Below are 10,576 nucleotides of genomic sequence, written 5' to 3'. Positions count from 1 at the left end.
ACCACTTTGACAACTGGGCGTGCTTGCGTGCATTATAAATGGAAACTCTTTGCGACGTGTGTGTGTGTGTGTGGGTGGGTGGGTGCTCCATTTATATAAACCGTAGGAAGGAGAGAGCGAGAGGAGGGGTTTAAAGCCATACAGATGTGACGAGGAACTAAGTATGTAAAGGGAAGTTTCACAAGACCCACAGTGACTGACTGACTGTAACGTGTTCGCAACAGACAAACAGTCCCGCTTTTTTTCACAAAAGAAGGGAAATAAACCATTTACCATAGATATCAATTATTTCAGGGATTAGCGTCTGAAGTAAGTAATTTCCACCATATTATTTTTTGTGCATGTTCAGAAATGTTGCTGATCTTTTGTGTGTCTGTGGGAAGAGGAATTTCACTTTACGCACATGGCACAAGACTTCTCTTGTATATTTGTTTTTCCCGCCATTCTTTTTCATTCTTCTTTTACATTGTCTTTAATTTGTTAACCTATTAATGTGCATGCCTTTTGTGTAGCCAGTTGATATGTTGACACTTGTGTTTGGCGCTAATTATATACATCACAAATTTGGCCTTGACACGTTTCAGTTGTCGTTTGGTCATAATAATAGTATAATGGAGGGTGACCGGTAGATTGTTTATAGTCAACTTTGTATATGGTAATCCATGCCATGTGCACATAAAAGGTGGCACCATCGGTGACACCTGGACGCAGCTGTCAGTGCGCACACTGGGTCACACGCGTCCACCCACAGGCCGCACGAGGGGAAACAGCTGAAAGAGAGGGAGAGTGAGTGACCGAGAGAGATCGAGAGGTGGGGCGGTTTTACCACCCCTGGTTTTAGGAAGTGATCTGTGACCTTCCATTTAAACTCCATATTATTAGTACTAGTCAACCACCTGTAACCATACCAATCAACCACCCTGTAACCATGCCAACAGCACTAATCAACCAACATGTAATGATGCCAGCAACAGCCTACAGCACCCAGTGTTGTGTTCAAACCAGTCAGGGTCTCTCAGGGCCACAGACTTGGTTGTTATGCAAACATTCTATGGCATGTCATCTGTTTCTCACTGGACACACTTCACAGTTAGTTAATGTCAGTAGACTGATCTGTACATGACATGGCCAGTGAATGGTGGTACCAGTGTTAACATGTTGTGTATTTACTCTCTGCCTTAGCTGGTGTCTAAAGCAGGAATAGGAAATTCAGCAACTCTTGGGAGGACAGTGGAAGTTGATAAAAGTGCTTCTTTATTATTACTTTTACCAGTAAAGAAGATCTTTATCAACTGTCCTCCAAAAGTTGCTGAATTTCTTAGAATGATGCTTTCCAACTCTTGTAAGTCAAATAAAATGTTATTGGTCACATACACATATTTAGCAGATGTTATTGCGGGTGTATTGAAATGCTTGTGTTCCTAGCTCCAGCAATGCAGTGATATCTAACAATTCACAACAAAACACAGATCTAAAAGTAAAATAATGGAATTAAGAAATCTATAAATATTAGGACAATTAATGTCGGAGTCCGGAGTATAAATATATATACACTACCCGTCAAAAGTTTTAGAACACCTACTCATTCAAGGGTTTTTATTTATTTTTACTATTTTCTACATTGTAGAATAATAGTGAAGACATCAAAACTATGAAATAACATGTAGTAACCAAAAAAGTGTTAAACGAATCCAAATATATTTTATATTTGAGATTCTTCAAATAGCCACCCTTTGCCTTGATGACAGCTTTGCACACGCTTGGCATTCTCTCATCCAGCTTCATGAGGTAGTCACCTGGAATACATTTCAATTAACAAGTGTGCCTTGTTAAAAGTTAATTTGTGGAATTTCTTTCCTTCTTAATGCATTTGAGCCAATCAGTTGTGTTGTGACAAGGTAGATAGCCCTATACAGAAGATAGCCCTATTTGGTAAAAGACCAAGTCTATATTATGGCAAGAAAAGCTCAAATAAGCAAAGAGAAACAACAGTCCATCATTACTTTAAAACATGAAGGACAGTCATTACGTAACATTTCAAGAACTTTGAAAGTTGCTTCAAGTGCAGTCACAAAGACCACAAGAGCTATGATGAAACTGGCTCTCATGAGGACCGCCACAGGAATGGAAGACCCAGAGTTACATCTGCTGAAGAGGATAAGTTCATTAGAGTTACCAGCCTCAGAAATTGCAGCCCAAATAAATGCTTCACAGAGTTCAAGTCACAAACACATCTCAACATCAACCGTTCAGAGGGGACTGTGTGAATCAGGCCTTCATGGTCGAATTGCTGCAAAGAAACCACTACTAAAGGACACCAATAATAAAAAGAGACCTGCTTGGGCCAAGAAACACGAGCAATGGACATTAGACCGGTGGAAATTTGTCCTTTGGGCTGGAGTCCAAATCTGAGATTTCTGGTTCCAACCGCCGTGTCTTTGTGAGATGCGGTGTGGGTGAACGGATGAGCTCTGCATGTGTATTTCCCACCGAAAAGCATGGAGGAGGAGGTGTTATGGTGTGGGTGTGCTTTGCTGGTGACACTGTCTGTGATTTATTTAGAATTCAAGGCACACTTAACCAGCATGGCTACCACAGCATTCTGCAGCGATACGCCTTCCTATCTGGTTTGGGCTTAGTGGGACTATCATTTGTTTTTCAACAGAACAATGACCCAACACACCTCCAGGCTGTGTAAGGGCTATTTTAACAAGAAGGAGAGTGATGGAGTGCTGCATAAGATGACCTGGCATCCACAATCCCCCGACCTCAACCACATTGAGATGGTTTGGGATGAGTCGGACCGCAGAGTGAAGGAAAAGCAGCCAACAAGTGCTCAGCATATGTGGGAACTCCTTCAACACTGTTGGAAAAGCATTCCAGGTGAAGCTGGTTGATAGAATGCCAAGAGTGTGCAAAGCTGTTATCAAGGCTAAGGGTGGCTATTTGAAGAATCTCAAATATAAAATATATTTGGATTTGTTTAACACTTTTTTGGTTACTACATGATTCCATATGTGTTATTTCATAGTTTTGATGTCTTCACTATTATTCTACAATGTAGAAAATAGTAAAAATAAATAAAAACCCTTGAATGAGTAGGTGTTCTAAAACTTTTGACCGGTAGTGTATGTGATGGGATGTATAGACATTATGGACAGTATGTGGATAGAATATTTAGTATATCTGTAAAGTATGTAGAATAGAATAGTATATATACAGCAATAGTTGAATAGGATGGCATTGACTAGAATACAGTATGTAAACATTATTAAAATGACCAGTGTTCCATTATTAAAGTGACCAGTGATTCCATGTCTCTGTACATAGGTCAGCAGTCTCTAAGATGCAGGGTTGAGTAACCGGGTGGTAGCCGGCTAGTGACAGTGACTTAAGTTCATGGCAGGGTACTGGGTGGAGGACACAAAAAATAATAATACTGCTTAGGAGCTAGAAGCAGCGCTGCCATGTCTGTCGGTGCCATCTTGCTGCTAAAGGGAAAGATAATTCATTGACAAACCATTTCCCCCTTTTTTCCTTTGGTTCCACCAGCACACTGAACAACAAATGGCTTATGACCAGTGCCTGAATCGGGCCAGTACACACCAGTACTATGTACAGGCTCCTCACATTTTCTGTGGCTTGAATACCAGCACTTCTTATAGAATACTGGCTTAAGAATGACAGAATACCAGCACCTAATATAAACAGTACCAGCACCCATTTCAGTCCATATCAAGCACTGTTGAAAGTATGACCATCAAGCCACATCTCCCTGTTTTTTGTTTAGTCATTTAGCAGACGCTCTTATCCAGGGCGACTAGGGTTAAGTGCCTTGCAAAAGGGCACATCGACATATTTTTCACCTAGTTAGCTCGGGGATTCAAACCAGCGACCTTTTGGTTACTGGCCCAACGCTCTTAACCACTAGGCTACCTGCCATCTCCATGTGAGTGATGGTTGGAAGTGAGGTGACATCCTGTTGGTGATCGTCGTCATAGCGATCATAACACGACCAGCCAGACAGACAGTCAGTCAGTCATTGTGGACATGACTCATGTCTGGCAAGTGCTTTCTCTCTGTATGCGTCCCAAATGGGCACCCTATTCCCTACATAGTGCACTATAAAGGGAGTAGGGTGCCATTTGGGGCGCATCCTCTGTTTGTCCCTTTCAAGGTTGAGATACAACTTTATCTGTTCTGCTGGGGGGCATCGGGGTGCAAAGAATCAGAGAGACAGACAGACGAAAGAGATGGAGAAAGATCTAGTAAGGCGAGAGAGATCAATCAAAATGTACAGGGGAGGGTGTCCTCAGACCCGACGGCAGGATAAAATGACCAAGGGGGTAGTTGAAATCAGTGAAGGGGCACAATTTTTGTGGGTCCTTGCATTGGAATTATATTGGATTCTGCTTATCGCACTATACTACAATAAACATAAAGTTCAAATGCCGAGACTCCGAGACCATTGATTAAGTGCTTTTAAAGTAGCCGATCTCCGCTGCGCTGTATCAGCACAATGGACACTGCCCTACACACTAAAGCAAGGCCATTTTGGTAATGAATAGAGGCTAGAAGATGGATAGTGTAATGCACCTATTACAAACAGCCTTTGTGAATGCAGCTGTACACAAAGCTGTCTTACCAAAATAATGCTAATTAAATGCTGAAAGTAGTAGCCTAGTTATTCATGATGGCAAATACTGAATAACAAGCAGTTTGGCTTAGAATACCGACACAACTGCGAATGCGAACAGAACAAAACAACTGTACCAAGTAGGCCTAGTAAACAAAATACAGATTGATAAAGGCATGACACAATCTATATTTAGGCTAGTTACATTAACAGTAAAGAAACGCAGTAATCAAAAGGCGAATGGAGATCCAAAAAGCCAAAACATAGCCTACTACAGTGAGATGCAGCCATGCACAGCTGTCTTGCCAAACAAATAGGCCTATAGGCCCAATTCAAACATGGAAAATCATGCCGCCATGAGTACAGCAACACATTGTGATATGGCACAATACACTTCTGTGGATCAGATTCGAGCCATGTAATCAATTAAGTAGAAAACCTGCGGCTAGGGTAGGATTCTAGGCTAACCTGGCCGTCTCCTCTGTTCCAAGATCGTCAGAAACAGTTGGAGGTGGGAGGGCTATGGAGACATTATCCTGGTGGCGCTTGTGGAAAGGTAGGTAGGCCCTGCACGCGGTGCTAGCTGGGGCTCGGCAGCATCATCATTGCTGGGCTTGGTGGTGGCCTCGGTGGTTTGATGCTGCTGCTCATCGCTCTCCTCCTTTTGGCTTTCTTTAGGTACTTTGGCGAAGCCAACTTCTGATATCCATTGGGGCAGTGGCAGATTAGCTGTTTCGAGCTAGCTAAGGCTAATAACACTAATGCTTTTTACAAGCTAGCTAAGAAGCTAACTAAACTCTGTAGTGGTGGGGCGTGAGGCAGAGTTGAGTGAATCAGCTTCAATGTTAAAATTGACCCAGCCCCTATAAATCAAAATAAAATATTACAGGAGGAGGCGTATCACATTATTCACTTAACTTAGCACAGATGAGATGCGTTTTTCCCGCTATTTATGGAAACCGAAAGGAGTCATAACTAACCACCCCAGTGACTTTCTATAGCCCCCCTACACACTCTGTCCATTGTGCTGACACAGCGCAGTGGAGATACAGATTTTGCGCCAACCTGTCACTCAATCATTTAAACTTTTTTGCTATTTTTATATAGGGACATACAACTAAAACTGATGGGGGCACAAGTTTCAACTGAGAGGGGGCTAAGCCCCCTTTTGCCCACCCGTGGAACCGGGCCCGGGTCTACTTAATACCCGCCTAAATTAAATTGGAAGGTTCAGAAAGGTAGTTTTCAATACCCCATCATACATTTCTGTGTCATTAGGAGCAGAGAGGTCAGGGGTTAGAGGTCAAAGTCTCACGCTCTCCCATGTTTGGGTTCAGTATGAGCACGTTCCAGATACAAAATCCTTATTTCATGTAGATGTGGTAGTAAGTAAGTAGCTTCCTGCCATCCAGGACCTCTATACCAGGCGGTGTCAGAGGAAGGCCCTCAAAATTGTCAAAGACTCCAGCCACCCTAGTCATAGACTGTTCTCTCTGCTACCGCACGGCAAGCTGTACCGGAGTGCCAAGTCTAGGTCCAAAAGACTTCTCAACAGCTTCTACCCCCAAGCCATAAGACTCCTGAACAGCTAATCATGGCTACCCGGACTATTTGCACTGCCCCCCCACCCCCACCCCCAACCCATATTTTTACACTGCTGCTACTCTGTTAATTATTTATGCATAGTCACTTTAACTCTACCCACATGTACATATTACCTCAACTACCTCAACTAGCCGGTGCCCCCGCACATTGACTCTGCAACGGTACCCCCCTGTATATATAGCCTCCCTACTGTTATTTTATTTTAGTTCTTCTTTTTTTCTCAACACTTTTTTTGTTGTTGTTTTATTTTACTTTTTTATAAAAAAATTAATGCATTGTTGGTTAAGGGCTGTATTAAGCATTTCACTGTACACCTGTTGTATTCGGCGCATGTGGCCAATAAAATTAGATTAGATTTGATTTGAACCTTTGCCTGCTCATAATTGGTTAAAATCGCATGATTCACACCCGATGATGTCATCAGTGTCTCTGGATGATGTCATCGGAAAAAACGTATCTTCTATCTTTGTGACTACAAAACATAGAAACCCGCCGTTTTCATATGTTGATGTTGGGGTGGTGCTGGAGATTACGTTATTTTCCCTTTAAACACTTCTCCAGGCATTGTAAAACCAGATATTCTGTGCAATATAGATGTGTTCCCATGTTGTGTACTAGTGTAGTTAAGTGTCACTGGATCTTTGACCACTGCAGCTATTTTTGTCCCCAGCTGGCAGGAGTCCCAGTCTGGCTGCAGGCATGTGCTCAAGAGAGGTAATAGACCCTCAGTCAAACCTGCTTTACCTAGACACACATGGTCACAGATAGACTGGCATTTTTCACACTTATATCAAAGATTTTATAACTAAACCAAGATAGACCACATCCCGTCGTTTCAAATGGGAACAAATGAGTCATTTACATTTACATTTAAGTCATTTAACAGACGCTCTTATCCAGAGCGACTTACAGTTAGTGAATACATTTTATTTTATTAAAAAAAAAAAAATTATACTGGCCCCCCGTGGGAAACGAACCCACAACCCTGACGTTGCAAACGCCATGCTCTATCAACTGAGCTACATCCCTGCCGGCCATTCCCTCCCCTACCCTGGACAACGCTGGGCCAATTGTGCGCCGCCCATGAGTCTCCCGGTCGCGGCCGGCTGCGACAGAGCCTGGAATCGAACCAGGATCTCTAGTGGCACAGTTAGCACTGCGATGCGGCGCCTTAGACCACTGTGCCACTCAGGAGCTCATAGTGGGCAGAACAAGCAAGGAGGTGCGCAGAGCCAAGCACGAGCTAGCGAGATCCTATTGGCACGCTCTAGCATGCATTTGCATATTTCTGTTAGTGAATGCCTTCTCTCTGAAGTGCGCGTGTGCATTAACTCCATTCGCCTTTGCACTCCTTCTAAACAACATCATTTTTACATTTTTTGGCGAAGGGTAAAGTCTACAAAACTTAGTCCACACTGTTCGTAACATATTCTAGTTTTGGGAACAGAAAACTGAATTGCGATCAAATGTTTCATTGATGAGAAAATTAGCAGAATGTCGGCCAAAATCCATCTCATTCCATCTTCTCCCACTACCAGCCACTGGGCTTCCTCTCACTACCATATTTGGTAGTGAGTGGAAACGCCAAGCGGATGCTTCAAATTTATACATCCAGTGAATTATCTGTCTCATTGTTCTATCTGTACTTATATGTACAGTGGGGGGAAAAAAGTATTTAGTCAGCCACCAATTGTGCAAGTTCTCCCACTTAAAAAGATGAGAGAGGCCTCTAATTTTCATCATAGGTACACGTCAACTATGACAGACAAAATTAGATTTTTTTTTCTCCAGAAAATCACATTGTAGGATTTTTAATGAATTTATTTGCAAATTATGGTGGAAAATAAGTATTTGGTCAATAACAAAAGTTTCTCAATACTTTGTTATATACCCTTTGTTGGCAATGACACAGGTCAAACGTTTTCTGTAAGTCTTCACAAGGTTTTCACACACTGTTGCTGGTATTTTGGCCCATTCCTCCATGCAAATCTCCTCTAGAGCAGTGATGTTTTGGGGCTGTCGCTGGGCAACACGGACTTTCAACTCCCTCCAAAGATTTTCTATGGGGTTGAGATCTGGAGACTGGCTAGGCCACTCCAGGACCTTGAAATGCTTCTTACGAAGCCACTCCTTCGTTGCCCGGGCGGTGTGTTTGGGATCATTGTCATGCTGAAAGACCCAGCCACGTTTCATCTTCAATGCCCTTGCTGATGGAAGGAGGTTTTCACTCAAAATCTCACGATACATGGCCCCATTCATTCTTTCCTTTACATGGATCAGTCGTCCAGGTCCCTTTGCAGAAAAACAGCCCCAAAGCATGATGTTTCCACCCCCATGCTTCACAGTAGGTATGGTGTTCTTTGGATACAACTCAGCATTCTTTGTCCTCCAAACACGACGAGTTGAGTTTTTACCAAAAAGTTATATTTTGGTTTCATCTGACCATATGACATTCTCCCAATCCTCTTCTGGATCATCCAAATGCACTCTAGCAAACTTCAGACAGGCCTGGACATGTACTGGCTTAAGCAGGGGGACACGTCTTGCACTGCAGGATTTGAGTCCCTGGCGGCGTAGTGTGTTACTGATGGTAGGCTTTGTTACTTTGGTCCCAGCTCTCTGCAGGCCATTCACTAGGTCCCCCCGTGTGGTTCTGGGATTTTTGCTCACCGTTCTTGTGATCATTTTGACCCCACGGGGTGAGATCTTGCGTGGAGCCCCAGATTGAGGGAGATTATCAGTGGTCTTGTATGTCTTCCATTTCCTAATAATTGCTCCCACAGTTGATTTCTTCAAACCAAGCTGCTTACCTATTGCAGATTCAGTCTTCCCAGCCTGGTGCAGGTCTACAATTTTGTTTCTGGTGTCCTTTGACAGCTCTTTGGTCTTGGCCATAGTGGAGTTTGGAGTGTGACTGTTTGAGGTTGTGGACAGGTGTCTTTTATACTGATAACAAGTTCAAACAGGTGCCATTAATACAGGTAACGAGTGGAGGACAGAGGAGCCTCTTAAAGAAGAAGTTACCGGTCTGTGAGAGCCAGAAATCTTGCTTGTTTGTAGGTGACCAAATACTTATTTTCCACCATAATTTGCAAATAAATCCATTAAAAATCCTACAATGTGAATTTCTGGAAAATATTTTTTCATTTTGTCTGTCATAGTTGACGTGTACCTATGATGAAAATTACAGGCCTCTCTCATCTTTTTAAGTGGGAGAACTTGCACAATTGGTAGCTGACTAAATACTTTTTTCCCCCACTGTATATGTATATACACATACATCTAACAGCCACTTTCTAATGCATACAGACTTCATGCCTATTGGCCACAGGCAAACATGCATATTTGTCAGTTATACACAGGAGGAAAATCTTCTCACTAGACTTTCACAATTTTGACAAGTCACATTTTACGAGGCTAAACCCTCCCTCACTAGGTCAGGATGTGTGTGTGTGTGTGTGCCCATAGGCACGTGCAAATAACAGAGTGTGTGTTCGTGCAAATGAGGTGTTTGAGCACGGCCTCTGTCAGTCCCTGCTCTCTGATACCTGATAGGTCCACGGTGTGAGGTCAGACAAACAGCAATAAGGTCAATTCAGGGGTCACTACTCTACTCACCACTCTTTTTTCCTCTTTGTCCCTCTTCTCTACACCAATCCCTTATTCCTCTCTCTCTCCTCAGGACAGGTAGATCTTTCCACCTACACTAACAGGGAAACTGTCCCTGTTTTTCTTCAAGCAGTTATTGGTCATTTACTGTATGGTCAGAATGAGGTACTAACGGATTACATGTAACCGGGATTACGTAATCAGACTACAAAAATGAAGTAACTGTAATCAACCCAGAACATTTATAAATAGAAGTAATCTGATCACAGTTACATTCTTAAAAGCAGCGGATTACATTTTGGATTACATCATCTAATGTCAAGATGTGGGCTTCAAGTGTTTGCCTCAAACGCACTGAGATGGCATGGTTTTGAAAGCTGCGCTGAGCCACACAGTTTGGAAGTCACCTTTCAGTGGGAATGGAAGCTTTTCCCTTTTTTTCTAATCTATTTGAAATCTCCAAAACTGCAATATTTGCTCTCTTTGGTTGCTTTCCACATAAACTTTTTTTTAACCAAAAAACGTCAGACCCCCATTTACTGAGAGCTATCATCAGGATTTTGCAATATGGGACATTTTTGATTAGTCAACACAGCCCCATCCTGTTCACTTCCCAAGCACAAATCAGCTGCTTACTCGGCTAAACCTCTAGTTTCAGTGGAAATGAGTTCACTCAAATCTACCCTTCTTTCTTTGCAGTAGTGCTGAGCGATTAGTGCTTTTTGA

General features: G+C 42.7%; 1 protein-coding gene across 1 annotated transcript in view; it reads left to right on the top strand.

The window, feature by feature from the left end:
• Positions 1-175: 175 nt before the first annotated feature.
• LOC311124607 (large neutral amino acids transporter small subunit 4-like) overlaps positions 176-10,576 on the top strand; it is a 14,990-nt gene continuing 4,589 nt past the window's right edge. The window contains exon 1 of the mRNA XM_084198721.1: positions 176-309. The gene's annotated coding sequence lies outside the window, so the exon portion shown is untranslated. The remainder of the gene's footprint in view (positions 310-10,576) is intronic.

This window comes from Coregonus lavaretus (assembly GCF_964263955.1).
Source record: "Coregonus lavaretus genome assembly, contig: HAP1_SCAFFOLD_4951, whole genome shotgun sequence".
NCBI lineage: Eukaryota > Metazoa > Chordata > Actinopteri > Salmoniformes > Salmonidae > Coregonus > Coregonus lavaretus.
This window is presented reverse-complemented; position numbering and strand designations above follow the sequence as displayed.